This window comes from Pygocentrus nattereri, chromosome 26, assembly GCF_015220715.1.
Source record: "Pygocentrus nattereri isolate fPygNat1 chromosome 26, fPygNat1.pri, whole genome shotgun sequence".
Taxonomy (NCBI): domain Eukaryota; kingdom Metazoa; phylum Chordata; class Actinopteri; order Characiformes; family Serrasalmidae; genus Pygocentrus; species Pygocentrus nattereri.
Window position 1 is genome coordinate 8,815,613 of NC_051236.1, and position 16,842 is coordinate 8,832,454.

General features: G+C 38.6%; 1 protein-coding gene across 6 annotated transcripts in view; it reads left to right on the top strand.

The window, feature by feature from the left end:
- Positions 1-16,842, top strand: part of tead3b (TEA domain family member 3 b) — a 52,932-nt gene that overhangs the window by 19,651 nt on the left and 16,439 nt on the right. The gene's annotated exons all lie outside the window — the stretch shown is intronic.

The following is a 16,842-nucleotide window of genomic DNA, read 5'->3' on the forward strand; positions in this document are numbered from 1 at the left end:
AACTGTTTTGTGACATTTTCCTCTCTGACAGAAAACTCCATTTGGAATCTTTAGTGGAAAAACATGGCAAGTTGCTTTTGTACACACAGTCGGTTGCAAAAGTCTGGATGTTTCTGGTCAAATGACATGTTTTGTGTAAATGAGTTAAGTAAGTGTAAATGAGTTATAAAACATCCACTATACATCCTCACACATCTACACTTTTTAATGCACAATTACTGTTTATTTACTGTATTTAAAATGTGGCCTATGCAAACATTATGGCACATTTTTTGTCAGTGCATTAAACTTCAACAGAACATGTAATTTGACATTTCCATATGACTATATGACAATTTATGGTCTTTATGCCCTGTGTCAGTCACTAAATAGATTTTGTTAGATCACTAATTAGATTTTTTTTTTTTATCCTATAACTTTAACTCTTTACTTCATCATTACTCTATTGATCAGTTTGACGTTGGCTAGTTTGAAAGTTATAGAGATCCTGTACCAGATTTTACATAAATATTGCTGCAGAAAAGCGTATGACACAGTGTTTATGGCCGGGACTTTCTCTGGTTATTTCTGACCACTGAAAGCATTTGTATGGTTGAGATTGAGTCTGAGTAAGATTTATTTATTTTTATTTTTTTTTTCTCTCTCTGCAGAGAAGAAAATGATTTGTGGGTTTTAATAGAAAGAGCTAGAAAGAGAAAAACGGGCTATGACCTTTTTACACATGCTTGTTTATAACTCATAACTGAATCGAGGGAACAGGGAGCTCTCATGGGCCATGGGTGACCATTAGCTAGCACACACTGTCCCCCTGCTGAGACACACACACACACACACACACACACACACACACACACACACATACACACTCACAACAGGTTTTTCCACCCATGCTGAATACTTCATGCAGTGTCACTTGCACCTGTTCTCACACAAAATCTTATCAGTCATGCTCAGAATAAATCAGTGTGTTTCACAGTAGCTGAATAAAACTTGCTTTTTTTCTTGGCTTTATGAAGGTTAAAGAGACAGTTCTTATTAAAAATGTTTCTCTTCATTTCTAATAATACATAGCATGACGGTAGTTTGGCTTAAATGTAATCCATGGGGCATTTATTTAGGGCTGCACCAGAAAAAAATAGCTCTCTTTTGGGAAACAGAGAACCTCATGCCACAGTTAAGCATATCTTAATGTATGCTATTATTAAGTAATATTGAATCAGTTGTAATAATTTTTGTTTGCTATGCAATAATAGCTCTGCATCTAACATATATAATGGATATTTGAATATTATAAACTAAACATCCTAAAGTATTTTTACATGGTTTATTCAAAATGTCAGCAGAAAGCTACAAGGTGATCAGTAATATGCTGCAGTTAACAGTTTAGAAACCTTTAATGTCAGATTATCTGTGTTTAGATTCCTACCTTGAAATGCGAGGCCTTCTGGATTATAATTTTATGTTAATTATTGATAATATAGCTTTCTTAGAATCCTGTACATTTTGAAGACGGTTAGAGCAGCTAACATTTTCTTTCTATAGCTTCCTTATGAGGGTCTGAAACCTGTAATGAGCATTTTGTGCACTTGTCTGCAATCAGATTTTTTTTAATGTCATTAAAAGCATAAATTCCAGACTTTTGAGATGTGATTCCAAACTAATAAGCAGTGTTGTTTGTTTATTAAGCAGATGTTTTGAACAGTTTCTTGCTTCCAGATTGGATATAGCCAAGATAACGGATTTGCAGAAATGCAAAATGCAGTCAGTAAAACCAGATAGAAAAAGGGGGTTAGATATTTTTAGGTTTTTCTATTTTGGTGTAACCTACATACACTAGGGTCCAAAAGTCTGAGACCACTAGTGAAAATGCTTCTTTTTATCTTATTTATTACAAAGTTCTTCTTAAAAATAATCATCATAACATTTTGAGGAACAATTTGCCCCCTTTGGCTTTAATGAAAGCTTGCACTCAAGCTAGCTGCAGAAGCCTCTGACGAGTAGATCAGATCCGCCTGAGAGTCAGAACAGAAGCTTCAATGAAAGAGAAAAGGCCTGAAAAAAAGTGTATAGTCAGTGTCATGAGTTCACTTATTAATGTAGAATCAATCATTTAAATAGTTTTATTCATTTTACTTGTCATAACTTTTTTTCTGTTCCTGAAAAATTTTAACTCTTAACTATTTTAACTTACTGTTTATTTCCAGATTTTCAGTGTGCCCTGAGGCTTTAGACCTCTGCCAGTGTTATGGAAATTTATCAGGGTTTTTGAAGGCTTAACCGATGGCCTCACTGAACTCTGTTTAATCCTACATTGAGAAGCCACTGAAAAGTGAATTTTCTCAATGTTTAAGATATCAGTGAGATTACAGATGCTGTATAACAGTTTTAATGAAGTCTGCATTGAAAATGACCAAACTGTTCTTTAAGTGAAATCTCATATATTTGTATAAGTGAAATTTCATATATTTGTAATTTCTATTTAAGATTTCATTGAAAGAAGAGGAAACCTTGCGTAGATCATAGCCAGTAGTTGTATTTTTCATGGTGTGGTAAAGAACAGGCCTGTACTTGCCCTGAGCCGTGTGAGAAGTTCTAAAGGCCACAGTCTTCAGACAGGTTTCTCCTGTATGGCACAAACGCCACACACACCTATACCCTTTTTTCCTTTGTTTTTTTTTTTTTTTTTTTTACTTCTTGTGGTTTGTTTTAGCATCTCGGATCAGTAGAAACTGAAATTTCTAGTTGGGTATAGATTTTATCTTTGCTTTATCTTCACTTTTCCTCCTTCATTTCTCTCTCTCTGTTCCTCCTTCTCAGGGCTCAAAAGTGGCAAAACCAGCTCTGTTTGTCTTGCTCAATCACAGCTCGTTCTTCCACAGAATCTCTGCTTCTCTTTCTGCCTCTCACTCTTCCTGCTTCTTTCTCCCTCCCCCTCCCTCTCTTATTCTCTCTCTCTCTCGCTCTCTCGTCCATCCATCCTAAAGACAGGCTGTCTTAGAGCTTTATGTTTGTACATTAGTGGCTGCAGGTGTAGGGAAGTGCTCTCTGTGTTAATGTGTGATTCCTTGCGAACACTTACCCTCATGAGGAGGAGGAGTAATTACATATCTTGTCTGCTTTTCCTCAAATGATGCCTCTGCTTTTATATCTTAATCATGAGAGTCGTCAGCAGATGGATGTGGTGAGAGGAGGAGGAAGAGGGTTTGTTGTGCAAACCCTGCTCATATTTTATCAGATTGTCAAATATACAGCGTGAATTAAAGTAAAGAATGTTTCAACATCTGACTCGACTGGTGAAACACTGTCAGGAAAAGTTCATTCCTGTATTGAAGTGGTAGTTGACTTTTTAGGCATAGGCCAGTTAAACAGGCCTGTTCTCTCTCTCTCTCTCTCTCTCTCTCTCTCTCTCTCTCTCTCTCTCTCTCTCTCTCTCTCTCTCTCTCTCTCTCTCTCTCTCTCTCTCTCTCTCTCTCTCTCTCTCTCTCTCTCTCTCTCTCTCTCTCTCTCTCTCTCTCTCTCTCTCTCTCTCTCTCTCTCCCTCTGATTTTCTAAGTCAAAATAAGGTGATACATATAAAAGTAAAAGTTTTCCATGGGCCACATTTTAGATTTTTTATGTTTTAAGTTTGTGGGAAGTTAATAAGCGACAAATGATATATTGCTAGTGTCCATTAATGATTAATCCGTCTTGAGATTTGATCACCATGAATTGATTCAGGGTGATTTTTTTTTTTTTTTTTTTATTCCTGTAGCCGACATCATGATTTTTATTTTTTTTCCTTGTTTTGTCTTTTACAACCAGTTGTAGCTTGACTGAATTGCTATTGCTGACTTTCATTAGTGCTTTAAGAAGGTTTTCAGTGTTATGTTAGCACCAAGCTAATGCCGCGGTACCTTGTCTTATCCTGGTTCTTATACTAGTTATGGCCATTCTAGCGCTAATGTGAACTTGTGAAGCTTCTTACAGATATTTAGATAAAATAGTTTTGTTTTCATTGTTTCAAGTTTTACGGTAATCCTTCACTAAACTTTCAAACATAAAGCCTAACTTTGAACTTTTGAACTTTGAACTTTGAACTAGTTTAGCCTGTTGGTAGTTTAGTTTGTCATGGTTCTTGCGTATTCCATTTATCTTATTCATATACAATAAAATTGTGACCCATTTGTCTCTACATGTTTGCATTTGTGATGTACTGCGATTTTTACTCATCCAAGTCAGGCTCTACTAGAGTGTCCTGCTATATATCTCTGGCTGGTTAAGTGACCCTTATTAGTCCCACAATGGGGAAATTTCACCTCCGCATTTAACCCATCCATGAAGTGAAACACCACATACACAGTAGTGAGCGCACTAGGGGGCAGTGAGCACACTTGTGGGGGGTTTGGTACCTTGCTCAAGGACACCTCCGTCATGTACTTTCAGCTCTGGGGATCGAACTGGCGACCTTCTGGGCCGGTTCCCTAACCTCCAGACAATGACTGCCCCACCTCTATTCTGGATGTTAATTTTATTGTAACTTCATCCTTGATGTTACACAGCTTTCTCATTCACAGTAGAATCATCTACATTTTCGTCATTTGGGACCCATCTAACATTTATCTAACACCTTCTGGAACACTCCACTGAGCTGCTAAGTGTCCTTATGAAGTTGTAGAGTAGTAGCATCTTAATAGAATTGTTTTGTCCATATACCTTCATCAAAACTGGTTTTATATTGTTGAAAACCTTTGAATGGTGCAGTATACATTTTGTATGTTACCTCCAAAGTAGATAAAACAACTTCAGTGTAGGCTACATTATTGTATTTTATATTTCCTTGAAATATTGACACAGTCTTAAGAGGCATGTGCTGTTTTCAAATGGGGAGATAAAACTAACAGTGTTTTGGTATTACAGCAACATATTCACATGACTTGCTTGCTTAACATGCTTGAAACTTATAAAAAGTTTGTTATGAAGTTCTCAAAGTGCCTGTCAGAGCACATGCACTCTCTCTTTGTTCCACTCTGTCCTAAATCCCTCTGTCTCTCCATTTCTTTCATTCTCCATTCCGCTTTTCTTCAGTTATCTCCGCTTCTCCACAAGAGAAGCACAGACGTGACGAGCTGCAGTGCTGGTTTGAATTAGTGGCCCGGGCTGAGAGATGTGAAGCAGACCAGACGGCAGTGTAGTGCACTGATGGGAAAACGTGTTTAAAAACCCACGGCTGGTCCCCCTCTCCCTGCTGTCCTCACAGAACCTCACACTAAACCTACTGCCCGGCGAAACTGTCCCTGCCACGCTGCAGACCAGACCATTTTACTATCCTCAGCCCCTCTTAAATCCTCCCATGCTTTACTCCTGCGTTTGTGTGTTTGGGTACTCTCGGAGTGGCTCTTGCCAGATTGTTCTGCGCTCGTGTAGATTCGCTGTGCAGTATTTCTTAAGCTTAAGCTAAATGCTCTTTTCTGAAAGGTAAAAGCTTTTTGTTTGGACGTTGGATCTTGCATGTTCTTCGCAGCATGTCTTTTATGGAATAATCCTGTAAGAGGGAGATTTTGGGTGGCCCTGTGAGGATGCACTCATTTGACTTCAGCACATACCTGACAGAATGTTGTGCTCTTCACTGGTTTTCATGTTCACTCAAGAGATATAGGATATAGAATTTCTGAGCCAATGCCAATATCCAGTGTTTTTCATGTATATACAGTACTGTGCAAACGTGTTGGGCACCCAAGACACATTTTCAAAATCTATTTATTTGTGTAGTTTCTGTTTATTTGCTGAGAATATATATATATATATATATATATATATATATATATATATATATATATATATATATATATATATATATATATATATATATATATAAATAAATTTTATAGTGATAATGGTGATTTTCTGGATGTTAGTGTGTTTGTTTAACCATTTCCAAGCCTCTCCTCAAGGAAGCCCAGTATTATATGTAGTTAAAAAGCAGCTCCTGGTTTGACCAATCAGTGCTTCAGTAAATTGAGCTCATGTAATTGATGATATTAACGAGTCTCTGTGGCGGCTGTGAAGGTGTCAAGGAAAAATATTGACCCAAGAAATTCTTGTTACTTTTTATTGTTTTTCTGTTTATTTGAATTATGAATATGACTTTATTCTAATGAATGTTGTGATAAACTCGCTGCTGAGGTAAACTGTTTAAAAATTTGCTTAGATGCCTAAAACTTTCACTCAGTACTGTATATACCAGTGTAGAAATTGGGAGTAGATCCAGCTGGATTAGCAATACAGAAAATGCAACACTTATTGGTAAAAGGTTACAACTGTAGTATAATGAACCAAATATAGACATTTTAGCACAGCAGTCCAGTGTTATGTGAACATTCTGCTCTCCGTGTTCGTGAACCTAGATGTGTGATGAGTTTTCATATGTGATGTTGATGGTTAAAAGAACAGTAAATCTGAAAAAAGAAAAAAAATCTTCTCAAAACTGTCATACTCATTTTTATTTGAGTAGTGTTCTATGTAGAGCTTTTTGAGTCATTTAGCTCTTCAGACGTCGGGTTCTTCTCACCACCACTCTGAACAGCTTTGACTCAGTAAGTCCTAAGAATGGAACATTTCACATCAAACCCTCTCTGAATTACTCGCGTTTCATCCTAACCATTTAATTACACAGAAATAATGAAGAATTGGTGGAATTCCCCTAATGCTGAAATGATTCATTTCTGTGCTGTCTATGTGAAATAACAGCTACAGCTGCTCCTTCCTCTCAGTCAGGTCTACAATAAATACTCATCAGATTATCAGGTATCAGTTTAAAAAAAAAAAATCAGTCAAATCTAAACATCTGTCTGATGCCTGATGTCTGATTTATTTGTTTATGTATTTATTTAAAAAGCAGAGGCAGTAGCTGTGCCAGGTCAGCTTAAGTGGCTAAGCAGTATTGTAATGACTCATGATCTTGAGGCAAATAACATGTCAAGGAATTTAAATAAATGCGTGCATTATATTATTAATCATTTAATAACTTTTTGATGTTCCCTGCCAATGTAAACCTGAAAAATTACATAAAACATCAAAAAAGTACTTTCTGGTATCTACATTATAGAATTTCAGCCCACGCTGTATATGATGAATAAACAGCTGTTTTTATTATGACGCTTCCAGACTTCAACAGTAGTGTACATACTATTTTGTTACAGATAAGATATAAGCAGAATTGTAGTCTATACAACTGAAGACCTAGTAAAACTAGTGCAGGTCTAAACAGTTTTCTTAATTAGAACAGATGTGCAGAAAAGCCTGATCTTTGATCAGCCCTCTTATGCAGTATAATGAGCTGCAGAACTGTGTAGGGGGGACGCTGTGCCATGTCTTCCTCTTAGGCTGAGGTTACATCAACCTGGCTCTCTCTGTTCCTCGCTGTTAAATATAAACATATTTACAGCCTCCCTGATAGCTCAGAAGGACACACCGCTGGTAGCAGAAGAAGATGGCGCCTATTAATGGCATTGTGGATATCGCATTGGTAGCATTTTTCCCGGACTACTGGATCTGTTTGTATTTCGGATCTCTCTAGTCCGTGTCATATCTGTAACGTGGAGGGATTCCCTTATGGACCGTCTGGAAATGACATGGCCGTATGACATCCTTGAAATTGTGTTTCTATTTTTAGGGTGACTCCTAATTTTTTGAGTTGGTGTGACCTCTATCCAAGGGTAACTGAATTAGCTGTGTTTTGCAGTACTGCTCTTCAGCTTTCTCGTGTGGAAACCTAGATTGCAATGAATATATAAAATATAAAATCTAGAGTAATAGTGGGATACTTTGGTTACATGCTTTTGGAAAAGCATAGTCATAGTAAGAAAAATGCTAAAGTAGTTGCCGATTATACTAGTTAGAAATGACCCTGGATTGAAGTATTTATATCTTTTGTATTCTGTTCTTGTATATCAAGCATGAATATGGTATATACAATTTCAAGTTTCCTATGAAATAAATAAAATGTTCCTTCTTTGTGTATTTAATTCAAAAATTATTACTTCAGAAAGATTAATCTGATTTCAGAGTGATTTATTTCACTTGTAAATCATTACAGAACAATGCAGTAAATTGTAAATGGTTAAAATGAGCATAAAGTTTATTATGCATTTATAAACATGACCTCCAGCTGTACGGACAACATTAACGCCATAGTCAAATTCGTCCCAGACTGGATTGAGCATGTTGGGTGTCACTGCACTCATGGCTTTTTTACTGCGATTTCGGAGAGCGTCCAGTGTTGTGGAATCAACAAAGGAACGCTCTGAACTGTTGGAGCTTCACTGCCCACGAAAATCTCGCAGTGCAGTTATGACTGATTCACTCTTATTGAAGTGGAGAACACACAACCCCGTCTGCTCAGGGGTCTCCATCTCTTCAGAGACTGAAGGGCGCCATCTTGCAGTGACAGTCAGATACGCTAACTCTTTCAGCTGGTATGTGATTGGTTCCTAGGCACCTCACAGTTGTAAAAATGTGGTTTGAAATCAAATTAATCTTTTTGAATCCCCCTGTATTTGTCTAAAAAGGTCTCTCTCTAAAAAGATCCTTCGGTTGCATTACTAGGGCATATTAATTGTGCCATTACATCACTAATATCTAAACAGTACCACTCTGGTTATTTTATAAATAACTTTCTGTATCATCATTTACTGACTGGCATCTATACATTTTACATTTTGGTTCTGCCTGTTTTAACTGTGTAGTGAATTCAGATTAGCTACTACACTGTTGATCTCCATTCAGCGATCACTAAGGATGTCCTGATTTTTTTTTTTTTTTTTTTGTATGTATGTATGTATGTATGCATGTATTTATTTATGTATGTATTAATTAATTACTATTTCTCAGTCTGGTTTGATGCATACATAATAGGTGTTGGCCAAATTTTTAGCATTTTCATGTACTATACAGACTCACAATTTAGGTTAGATAAGTTAAGCTGACAAATATTGATAAGAGTGAAATCGCTGCAGTTTTGGTATTCACGTAATGTAACACTATGAACTTATGTTTATATCTGACCCTGATTTAGTGTGTTTATTGTTGACCAGTACTGACTATATTCGTTCAGTTTTAGTGGCTATAAGATTCTTCAAAATGATGCAGTAAAATCACTTCACTTTAATTTGTGCACAGTGGTGTACACTCTGAAGTGATGTCTGTTTATTGTGGTTTACATCTGTGAAATCCACCATTTTATAGGGCTGTAAATGCACTGTAAACATGATTTCACATTGAACGCACATGCGCTTGCCTCGTCTTTTCTCTCTGTTTTGAATGAGCCGTTATGTCAAATGAGTATTTTAAAACAGAAGCAACGTGGCATGACTGGTAAAACAGTACTTTCAATACTTTAGTTTTTAACTGGTTGTGACTCACGAGTGAAAAATGATGCAGGTGGGTATTTTGTAAATGCTTCTGGTGACCTGCTGCTCAATTTGTCAGAAAAAATAGCTTGAAACCTAATTGCCACATGCTCAGTTGTAACAAACCCGTGTTTAGACGAAAGGCAGTTTGTTCAAACATTGTTGAAACAGCACTGATGGTTTTCTTGCTCCACTTTAAAATTGTTCCACACTGCAAACATTTACATGGCTGAACTTCTGAAAATGCCTCACTGTTGTAGGTTGTGGATTTAAAACGGACCATATCTGGTCCATTAAAATATATCATGAGCAAGTCCAATCTCAAGCCTCGGGATCAGATCGGGACATCCTCCACAGTGACCAGTCTGCTTATCTTGAGTGTATTTGTGCGCATTGTTTGTGCCTATGCACATAGCACAGGCCGTCTGTGGTCTATAAATCCACAAGCTCTAACTTAACTTTTTGATTTATGACTCTACGCCAAGTTTCCAGTTGTGGGGGTCAGACTGACCCCAGCATGTTTTCTTGGGAACTTTTGTTCCAACCACAGGACTATAGTGTGTATTTGTCTGCCAGTAAATCTCAGATCCTTGATTTTTATGTGCTAGTGATTGCGCAGGACATATTGTCGTATGTGAGAAATGTGCTTTTCGTCACTCAGATTTAATCACTCTCCTTGTGGACAGTGAATATTTCAGCTTGTTTGAGTCCTTTTGTATCAGTGTGTATGAGTGTATGATCCATGTGCACCAAATCTCATATCTGCTGTCCCTAGAACGGAAGAGCTGCTGCCCTTAATCTGTGGCCACCTTGTGATGAATAATTGAAAAACGGAATGTTCACATTTTGTGCCACTGACAGTGCTTGAGTTTATTACTACTGTTTGGATAACAGTTGATTCACCAACTTTCTTCTCCAGTAAATATCTTCCTTGCACTTAAAAGTTTGCTTGAATAGAAATCTCCTGCATATTGTTTACTGGTCAGCATGTGGCCTCTTTGGCCAGAGAGCATTCAGGACCTCCTGTGGCTGTCTTGCAGAGTGCCTGCTCTTTTCCATAGCTGTAAACACCTTCTCCACTTACAGCCAGTCATCTGAGGCCTCGCTGGCCAGGCCAAAGGCCTTGCCACTGAAGAAGTCCTCTCACGAGTGGGATGACCTCAGCGTTCTTAATACCAGCACTGACGTTAGGCCTGGGGAATGCTGACCGCTTCTACCATGGTATTCCTGCCTGGGTCGGGCATGTGAAGGCCATTTTTCATTTAAAGTGCTCGTCAGTCCCTTTTTTAGGACTATAGTCCATATTGACATGCTTAGGACTGCTTGTAGGAAGACCTTGGTGAAGGGGGAAAAAAATATTTACACAATTTTCTCCTTGTAGTCAATTAACCAATAAGTCTGAAGTAAATGATGAGTAAATAATTGTTTAATCAATGCTGTCAGTTAAGAAAACACTTATTGATTTTATCTGGTTTCCAAAACCGCAGTTCCTGTTTGAGTAGGTGGGTTTATCCACCATGAACTGGTGATTTTGAATTCTCTGCGTGAGGAAACAGTAGGCAATTGACTAAATAGATAGGCCTACTAAAAATAAAGCGTTATTCTAAAAATAAGTATTTGTTACCAGTTTTTGAAAGGCCTAGCAATAAGACAGGCTGTTTCGTCTGTGTTTACCAAGCGAAAGTGTAATCTATGAAGAAATGAGTGTGCAAAATTAGAGAGAAGTCTGTGGTGAATGACAACAGCTTTCAAAAGCTACTGAGGTTTACTGAACCAAAGCTAGCCTTAGTCACAGCATTTGTGATTGTTTAAACATAAGTTGATAGCAAGGTTTAAATATAACCTAAGAACTTTGGAATATAGAACATTTTTAGTAGCCCATCATTAAACATTCCAGTCGTTTAGACAGCTTTTAAGGTTTAGGTCATACAGTCATAAATCACTGTCAGCCCTCTCGGGTTCTTAAGTAGGGCTGGGTTAATACAGTTTCGTGTTATTCCCTTCATACACATACTTATACCTGGCCCTGCCTACCAGTACTAGGTTCCACTGTCCATAGAATGAACACTCTGTAATATCTTGGTGCATTAGTGCAGAATTCACTTGATGTGTGCACTCATAAATGTGTATATCAGGTATTTTGCAATGGGTTCAAATGTGGCTCAGCCAGTCAGATTTCAGATCTGGAAAGCTGTTTTATATTTGAGATTTTGATTGGTGCATTCTTGACTTTAGGCTTGTTGGTTAGGCGCTGACCAATGATGGTCTGTCATCAGTCAAAAGAATTAGCCAAAAATTGTATCCCTAGTCCAAAGTTTGCTGATTCAGCCATTTTTGTCTAAAAATGTACAAAAGCATATCCAAAAGTCAGGCTGCTACTATTATATTTTAGTTCTGTGACAGTTATGATAACAATGTCATAGAGCGTCAGAAATCACTTTGTTTAAGGTTGTTAAGTTTAATTAATAACTCCAACTCCATTTGAGGCAAATGTGTGATTATTTAGGCTTGTAGTTTGCAGAGTGCTAATTGGTGCAGTATATGTTTCCATTACATAACTACATGTAGACTTGTAGATCCAAAGCGAAAGTGAAGAAGCAAATTTTGGACACCAAACATGTCTTGGCTGATTGTGTATGTATCAGATAAAAGAAAAATTGTGTGCAATTGTTGTTGTTTTTTTTAAGTATATTCCATGAATAAGTGAGGAATAAGTTTTAGTTTGCTTCAGCAAATCCACTGGTTTCTCATTGCCCATCTGAAGCTCAGTTGAGGAGGAAATTATTCTAGCCGATTAGGCCTTTCTTTCCCCTCTCCTCTGCTTTGTGGCTGCTCTGCTTCATGAAGTGACTCATGGTGCAGTTGGCAGTCAGAAATGCAACCATTCTGGTTCTGCCATTGAGTCGTTTGTTCTCCACCTGACTTTAGCAGTGATGCAGAGGAAGTTGCAGATAAATCATTCAGTGGACCTTCTCTGGTGTGGCAGTCCTGAGAGGGTGATGAGACTTTAGCTGGAGGCGTTGTTTCTGTAACTGTTCTCCAAGGAACAGGTTGAGTGGCTACTGAACGTCATGTGAAGGGTGAAGGCAGTGCTTTCGGTTGTGGATCATCCAGTGTTTTGCTGGGAAAGCTGTGGTTTATTGTCAGCTTTTAAGAAGATATGATAGTGTTTGATGGCCAGTGTGATGTAAACCTGCAGTAAGATTAGAAGAAGGGAGAGAGGGAGAGAGATCTCAGAGGTGGAAATTTCCATGGGACATGCTGCTAAAAAGTGAGCTAGGCGTGTTCTGGCACAGAAAAGGTTAAGAGTCCGCCCCCGGCCTTCTCCAAACTTAGCAGAGAGAGTGTTAAGCAATCAGTGAGATGACAAATGATTTTAAAGAGACACAGACGCAGTGATTTTAGATGAGCTGCTGGAGACACCTTGCCTTCTTTTGAGCTTTTCATTTTCTCAATGTTAATGTGAAGGTTTTTTAACATGAATCAGCTGTTTGTTAATTCTTCAGGTGTATTTCGCAATGCAAAAAAATCATATATTGGCAAATTATGGCCAGTATATATGATATTTCCCATTACAAGATTGTTGTAAGAATATTCCAGGATTATTCAGGATTATTATTATATTTCTAGACACTTGTACTTGTTTTAATTTAGTGACAGTGACTAACTTTTTACATCTTTTCATTTTCTCAAAATGAGAAATATGAGATACAGTGGGCTCCAAGAGTCTTGAGACCACTAGTGAACGTGCTTGTTTTGTGTTCTTTTCTACCCAAATACATTTTTAAAAATGACAACTTACATAATCAACTAACAGTTTGTTTGCAAATATTTTTTTTTTTTTGATGCATTTCAGAATTTAGCAGTATTTGGTCCAGCTTTTTGTTTTAATGACAGGCTGCACTCAAGCTGTTTTCAGATGTTTTTGTACAAAGGCCTCAACATGGTCAGTGTCCCAAATTTGCCTAAATTTGCATATTTGCCTAGAAATAGTGCAGAATATAAAATATTTTTTGTTTTCTCATAACTTGTTTGAGTTGTCTCAAACTTTTGGACTAAATTTAAGACACTTTTGGCCCAAAAGTGGTTTAAACACCTGAAAGGTTTGAGTGCTAAGATCACAACCAGGGGATAAAATATGTGGCCTTGGCTTTATTCCTAAACTAGTACACATACACATCTTCTAAGCCGCTTCTCCTTCTGGGTCGCGGGGGGTGCTGGAGTCCATCCTAGCTGTCATTCGGCGAAAGGCCAGATACACACTGGACAGGTCGCCAGTCCATCGCAGGGCAGACAGACACACATTCACACACACATTCACACCTAGGGGCAGTTTAGCATGTCCAAACGGCCTGACCTCATGTCTTTGGACAGTGGGAGGAAACCGAAGAGTGCGGAAGAAACCCACAGGAAGAACATGCAAATTCCACACAGAGAGTACTGCGGTTGCCCGGCCGGGGACTCGAACCCAGGCCCTCCTTGCTGCGCTCCTTGCTACCCACCACACCACCATGCCACTCCCAAACTAGTACACTTCAAAAAATATGTCAAGTAAAAGCTTCTTAATGTACTTACTGTATTTATTATTTCTCATTATACATATACTATTATTCAGCTTATTTCTAGACATTAATTTACAATTTTTTATTATGAAAGTGTCTTCCACTGGCAGATTACTTAACTTGTTTTGAGAAGCAAAGTAATGCGAACATTTTTGCTTATTTCAAATAATGCCTGCAACATATAGAGTTCGAATGAGTGTCCATCGAATGAGACACTTTCATTTAGTAAAATCACTTGAAACAAGTGAAAAGGTATCTTGTAGTGTTCTTGCAATAATCTCCTAATGAGAAATTTTGTATATATTGACTAGATTTCAGTTTTTACAAACTGAATTTATTACTATTATTTGTAGTGTACTTACAAATATAAACCAAGGGTTTTTTTCCTCCTGATGAACCTGGTTGGTCTTTTAAGATGTTAGGTTATTGCAAACCAAGCAAAAAAGCTAGATTTTCCCAAACATTTAATGAGCTGTGGGTTCATGTTGTCCATCACTTGACCAAACCGTTCCTCTCCCTTTGCCACGATTTCTTAGCGAATAAATATTAAGGTTTATCTCGCTTTATCTCAGTCTTTCGCCACTTCCCACACCTGCAAATGTCTTTTACACTGGCCTGTGGTAAAAGTTCATGATATGCGCTGAACTGAGTGTGAGTGAGTGTGTTTGTTTGCAGAACTCGTGAGTTTGAGAGAGATTGAGAGCAACAGTTGAGCAGCAGGAGAGAGAAAGAATTTGGGGGAAGGGGGACAGTATATCATTGAATGCTCTTGCAGGACCATCCATGGCAGGTGCGAGCGTCCGTTGGTGAGCGTGGCAGGGTGGGGCGGGTGCAGAGGGCGAACTCCAGCTGCCAGTTGTTGGCAGAAACAGTGAAGTTCTTTCTCTCTTCTACAGACCCCTCTCTCTTATTCTCTTCCCCCACACCCTTTCTCTTCTCTCTCCCTCTTCCACTCTTTCCTTCTGTCTCTTTCTCTCTTTTCTATGCATGCTGTAAGGCTGGCCTCAGCCAATCAGGTTGTGTGGGGCAGATGTGACAGGCGCTGAGGAATGTGAAGAATGCGGAGGCAGAGAGAGAGCGAGAGAGCGAGAGAGAGCGAGAGAGAGAGAGAAAGGGTGAGAGAGGCAGGCAGAGGCCTGTGCGGGTGTGTCTGTGGGGAAAGGGAGGAGGGGGCAGTGTATGGCTGGGAAGGGTGAACACATTGCATCTCTCTCTCTCTCTCTCTCTCTCTCTCTCTCTCTCTCTCTCTCTCTCTCTCTCTCTCTCTCTCTCTCTCTCTCTCTCTCTCTCTCTCTCTCTCTCTCTCTCTCTCTCGCTGCCCCTCTCTCTCTCTCTCTCTCTCTCTCGCTGCCCCTCTCTCTCTCTCTCTCTCTCTCTCTCGCTGCCCCTCTCTCTCTCTCTCTCTCTCTCTCTCGCTGCCCCTCTTTCTCTCTCTCTCTCTCTCTCTCTCTCTCGCTGCCCCTCTCTCTCTCTCTCGCTGCCCCTCTCTCTCTCTCTCTCTCTCTGCCCCTCTCTCTCTCTCTCTCTCTCTCTCTCTCTCTCTCTCTCTCTCTCTCTCTCTCTCTCTCTCTCTCTCTCTCTCTCGCCATCTCGATTTCCTTCTGCCCCCCCATCCCTCCTCTGCACAGAACTGTGCTGCTCGACTTTTATGGTCACTGATGGAGCAGGGAAAGGGAACTGAAGGCTTTGAAAATAGACACTATTGTGTTCATCTGTATTAGCAAGTTACAGTACACACAAGTTCCAACATTAAAGGAAACATTTACTCATTTTTAAAAATGTTTTGTATTATTAAATGTTTAAGATGTAAACAAAGTAACAGAGTGGTTTGGTGTGAAATGCTCCCTTGTAGAGAAACTTATCATATAAGAATTCTTCACAGTGGTGGTGATGGGAACCAGACATCTGAAGAGTTTAATGCCTCTTAAAGCTCCCTCACAAAGTTATTACATGGCATGATTACAAATGCAGTACCTTATGTATGAGACATTAGTTTTATGGCAGATAAAAGGTGAATTTTCATATTTAGAATGATTTAACCATTATCAACGTTATGGATAAAAAGAATATGTGTAGGTTCACTCTTTGCTTTGGATTGTAAATAAAATGTCTATATTTACTGTTTATATCTCAGCAAAAATATCTTCCAAAATAATCTGTTAAAATACCCTTTTAAATGTAAAATTCCCCATTAATTTTGGACCATTTTTATTTGCTCGTTCATCATGAAATCTTCAGACATTGTCAAAGGCAGCAGTTTAAAAAAAAAAAGAGGAGAGAATTTTTTTTTTTATGACAGCAATATGTTTTTGTTTGAATTTGATGAATTTGTTTACATTGAATGCCCAATATTAGACAATAAACCTTTTTGAAAGTTCATTAGATGCAGATAATTCTTATTTGCTTGACTCAGTGCTGTGATCTATGAGGAGTAATCTGTTTTGCATCTACGTGCATTTTCCGGCGGACACTTTTCCACTCTTGGAGGATGGCCAGTGTGATTAGGGAAGGGGGCCGGTCCAGGTGTGAGGCCACCTGCGGATGTAGGGTTTCTGATTTCCCCCGAGTGAACAGTCTATAATCCCTGAGCGCACAAATAGCCCCTCTTAGTGACATGATAGAGCACGCGAGGAAAGAGGGGACTGCTTGGCCATCTCTAGCTTTCTAACCACAACCAGCAGTTGAAAAAATGTGGAGAGCAGAGCTGTCAGTATTGATTATATTAGCAGTTGAGTCATTTTCGGAATATTGCTGCTGTCGGAACAAACCTCATAAACCCATTTTTGTTGTTTTTCAGTTTCTGACATCATCTGAAAATGCATTTTGCCTTTCACATTGTGTGTGTAAGTTTTGTGATTAGTTGTTGTTATAAGAACAAGTTAGAAGAATTTTTC